We start from the raw sequence: 5,078 nt of genomic DNA, 5'->3' as shown, positions 1-5,078 counted from the left end.
TACATCGCACCCTGACTGGCTCATCTCCTCCCCGAAACCCCTCTGCAAGGGAATCTCCAGTGGCCTACTAATGGGCTTTGGATCTCCACTCTGCACTCCCCCCATCATTCACTATGGTACAAGCCTCCACTCTTACTGCCTATTTCTACCCTGGGACTCCTGCATGGAAGGCAAATAGTGTTGCAAGGCCTATATCGCTTCACTATTTTCCACAGACCATTTCTTCCCTTTGAGGTAGGAAGCAGTGTGCTGCCAATCGAAGGGCCCTCTGCTACTAACACAATAACATTGATCTGCTGTATTAAATAGTTGGTTAAATAGTGATTCTGGTAGATTACTAGATATACTCTCCATCTTCTTCACCCACCACTCCCTCTAGACCCTGCTCCCCCTTTTTCAGTGAGACACACTTTCACATAAACTAACAAGTACTATCACACCTCTTAAAATCCCCTTTTCCAATGTATAAAAAATCACTGTATTTAATCAGAAGATTTATTATGATTAATACCATCACTTAAACCCTACTCTCAAGGCCCTATCTCCTATTCCTGTTATACACCCAACTCTATCACATCGTCCTCATTCCCACACAGTATGATTTCCAGCTTTTACCTGATCTTCCTCCTCTAACCCAAAGAGCCACCCTCCCATACACAACCCAGAACCCTGCACACCATCTCCAACTGGACCACTGTGCCTCACCAACAATAGTGAACAACAATACCCACAAAAATCAAGATAAACAAATGTCAACAGCTGAAGGTTACTCAAACCCCATGGAATACAAAGAAAAAAGAGAAGAAAAAAAGGCCCTTGAATTATCAAAAGAGAATACAGAGAATGATGTTTAGGACCATACAAGAGACCTGGGGATCAATCTTTGGGAAAAAAGAAAGAAATTGAGATACTAAAAATCTCATACCCAAAGGAAATCCAGAAGCTAAGCAATATGCAGAAAACAAAAACAAACAAAACAACCACAACAAACCCATGATACAAGAACTGAGCAATAGTTCATGAAGTAAACACAGAAGACATGGGTGCCATAGCAAAGTGTATAGAAATTAGATGATGCCAGGCCATCAGATAGGCTGGCATCTGGGGTGTTAAACTTAAAGGCTTGTTTCCAAACAACTACCCATCTAAGTGAGACACCAACTGAGTTTGACAGGTAGATTAGGGATAAAGGAGGAGGTTTCCACCAAATGCCTCCCCTAAACGAAAATTAGTTGGTCATTCCACAAAGAACAGGCTGGAAAGGAATCAGGCACACACTGGACACCTATGGGAAGATCCCAAATTGGGCATGCTCCGAGCCACATTACCTAGATCCAGGTGGAGATCAACCTGGGCACACCCATGTGGCAACAGTTACAGTGCATCACACACATGTGCCTGCACTCAGCCGCTGAGATCAGTCAATACCCTCAACCACACATCCCAGCCAGTGGGATAGGAGGGGATAAAAGCAGGGCCCAGGGCAGGCCACTTCTCTCCCTCTGTCAGGTACACGCTCTTGCCTGTAGGAGGGTGGGTTCTTTCCCGTGTGCATGGTATGTACATGGGGTGCTCTCGGGGCCCACACGGTCTTGGCTCTGGTCTCTTGTTTTTTGGGTGCTCTGGGCTCCGCACTCATGACTCCCCAACTCAGATTCCATGCTCCTGTTCTGGTATTCCTTCCACGTGTTTTTTCACACTCCTCTGAACTGGCCATCTTCAGTCTCGAACTCTTGCACAATCCTCGTGCAGCTTTGCATGTTTTCCCGAGAGATAGCTTGCACTTTTTGAGACTGTAATACCTAAAACTTCCCTTTCCCTCATAAAAGTGACTTGGATTTACAAAAGTGCTTCTGTTGTGTAAATTCTTTCAGCGTTGAGAAGAACCACGGTAAACCATCCTATAAACCTAACAAGTTCACATGGAAGAAGCACACCAAAATCCAATGGAGGGAATGTTATCAGAGCTTAAATAGTGAGATTTTAGTCTGCAGAACGCTATGGATGATAGTGAACTCTCAAAATACATTTGCAGGTTCTCTACCGGGAATGAGCCCGCGTGATTTCCCTCTAACTGTAACCGAGGGATGGGAATAGCCTGGTGATCTGACAGAGTACTGGAGAGTGGACAACAGGAGATTAAAATGATAAACCTGACTTGACAGTTCAAACCTTGTCACTTGATCTCTCCTCTGATACACTTTGGGCTTGATCCGATCTTGAATTTTTCAGTGTTTTTTTTTCGTATTGGGGTTTATCTCTGTTGTATTTTGTCATCGTCAGTAGCCTTCTTGACACTTTGTTATGTATTTTCCTGTGTTTGGGGGTACATGAATCTATACAGACAATAACTAGAATAAGGGTTCCTGGAGGGTGGGAGTGTGTGGTGGTGGGGGATCTTATATCAAGCAATCCAAGAAGGAAAAAATTGTTTTGAAAGCAATTTTGGCAGAGTGATGTTTTTCGAGTGGGTAATACTTCTGTTCTTGGCTTCTCACTAGAAAGAATTCATGACTGCTGAAGTCGGGTTTGTAATCCAAGTGGGTTTTTATAATGGATGGGAGAAGTTTCAGGTTTTCCAGTCCCAAAAGAATACACGCTATTTTAGGGGAGCAGCCAGATCGCAAGGAAACCGTACTGGGGCCCATAATTGAACACGGGCAACCTCATGGGACTGCGCACCCACATATGGTGCACTGAGGCAGAGAGCGAGCCACATGGCACAAGCTGGGCTCCGGGAACAGGGTAAAAAAAGAGAAGAAAAAAAGGGAGTCAAAGAGACTGCCTTCCCACAGTCAGTATTTTAAACTTCTGGCTGGGTGGGCGTGGTTGAAGATATCGGTTGACACCTTTGGCTGAATCAAGCCCACCTGGGCCTAGTTTGGGCCACCCAGGTGTAACGCCCACCTAGTATGCAGGGGAGGGGGGACTGAATTGGAGCATGCCCAGTTAAAGTCTTCAGAGGTGGATAATGATCGCCTGATTCCTTCCCAAGCCCCTCTATCTCTACCCAGGCTACTAACAGTAGCAATTGTACAACAGGGGTTGATATGATGGAACCATGGAATGGTGTAATGTGTGGATTAGCTCCTAATACAATGGTTTGGAAAAAGAAAAAAGATAAAACTAAAAAAAAAGAGTTTTTCTAGCCCCCCGCCCCTCCCTCAGTTGAGGCCCCCTCCAGGCTGGGGTGGGGGGGAGGCCCCGAAATTGGAGCGAATTCCCCCGAAGTTCCTCCGCCCCCCACCCCCCGACCTGGCCGGGGCGGCCCGCGGGCCGTCTGGGGCCTGATGCTGCCCGCCGGCCGGGCCCGAGGGGGAGCGGAGCCGAGGGGCCTGCTCGCCCGACCTGAGCGCGAGGACTGGGGCCCTGGCGCCGCCGCCGGCGCCGCTGCGATGGCCCAGCAACAGAGGACCAGCTCGCAGAAGGCCCTGATGCTCGAGCTGAAATCCCTGCAAGAGGATCCGGTGGAGGGCTTCCGGATCACCCTGGTAGACGAGTCCGACCTCTACAACTGGGAGGTGGCCATCTTCGGACCCCCCAACACGCTCTATGAGGGCGGCTAATTCAAGGCTCATATTAAATTTCTTATTGACTACCCATACTCACCACCTACCTTCAGATTCTTGACCAAAATGTGGCACCCCAACATATATGCGAATGGAGATGTATGCATTTCAATTCTTCATCCACCTGTAGCTGACGCACAGAGCCGGAGAACTGCCCTCTGAAAGGTGGAATCCTACTCAGAATGTCAGGACTATTCTGTTAAGTGTAATCTCACTGCTAATGAGCCCAACACCTCGCCAGCCAATGTGGATGCTTCAGTTATGTACAGGAAATGGAGGGACAGTAAAGGAAAAGACAAAGAGTATGCTGAAATCGTTAGGAAAAACGTGTCAGCCACCAAGCAGCCCAAAGTAGAACAACCTGCTGGTTTAGGAGAGCCAGGGCAGCACTGTGGCTAGGCATTAAGCTAACTGCAAGGCTGCATAAATTGCAGACTCAGAAACTCACGGGGTCACTGTGATTCGGAATTGACTCAACGGTAGGGCTAAATCATGGCTAGTTTGTATTGATAATCAGTTCAGGTAAATGTAAATTATCATATTAAGTATTTTGTGCATCTGAGAAGTGACAGAAGGTTTAATATAAGATGTTATATCTGAAACATTTAAACATTATATATTATGTTTCCTTGTGATGTTCCTTCTACTCTTGATTAAACATGTTCAACTTTTCATTTGTTTGTGAATTTCCCAATTAAGTTGTTCAAAATCGGATATAGATGTTTTACCATGATTTAACCTTACCCATATTAAACTTTGTCACCTACAGATAAGTCTTTCCTTTATGTACCCCCTAAGATGTTGAACCAAATATTTTCTGCAGACATGAGCTACTGACAAGGCTGGAACCTAGACTAAATCAAGGTTTCTAAAACTCTGGAAGGTGACGGGCCACAGGAGTTACAGCTATTCCAAATGATCAGACATAGAACCTAGTACTAAATGTTTTTTTGAAGTTCTTTAAGTGCAAATAATGAGGGTGAGGTAGTTAGTTTACTGTGCCCACCTGGCCGAAAGACTCATGTGGGGTTAATTGAAGGGTGGAGGGCTAAATGGCTCAGTAAACCTCGCCTTTCTAGTTCTCGGGTCTCTTGCTTTCTGATGGTCAGACCAGGGTACAGCTGCTTTAGCCAGTGCTGGCAAGGCTCACTTCCTGCAAGACAACCTTGAGGAGAAGCCACATGGACCTACCCCGATGTAGCCTTGGGTGCTGGAGCACCTGTGTGAAGACCTCTGCCAGCACTGAGATGCTTACACATTCACTGACTCGGCTTCCTCCTATAGTCGGCATCATTGCTTGTGTTTTGTGAGATGAGGAGGACTTTGTGGATTGATGTTGGACTTATGGGTTAATGGGTTAATGTTGGCCTTGTGGGCTTTGGCAGCACTGGGTTGGGATGTTTTCTTGATGTGCACTTACCCTTTATATAAAACTCTCTTATACATGAGTTTCTGTGGATTTGTTTCTTTAAAGTACCCAGACTAACACAGAGGGCATCATAAGGGTAT

The 5,078-nt window shown here is 46.2% G+C and overlaps 1 pseudogene; it reads left to right on the top strand.

Annotated features, from left to right (window-relative positions):
* The first annotated feature begins 3,395 nt into the window (after positions 1-3,395).
* On the top strand, positions 3,396-4,049 carry LOC101652458 (annotated as a pseudogene).
* The last annotated feature ends 1,029 nt before the right edge of the window (positions 4,050-5,078 follow it).

Source organism: Echinops telfairi, unplaced genomic scaffold (genome assembly GCF_000313985.2).
Source record: "Echinops telfairi isolate 266 unplaced genomic scaffold, ASM31398v2 ScPeMD7_5592;HRSCAF=6446, whole genome shotgun sequence".
Lineage (NCBI taxonomy): Eukaryota > Metazoa > Chordata > Mammalia > Afrosoricida > Tenrecidae > Echinops > Echinops telfairi.
This window is presented reverse-complemented; position numbering and strand designations above follow the sequence as displayed.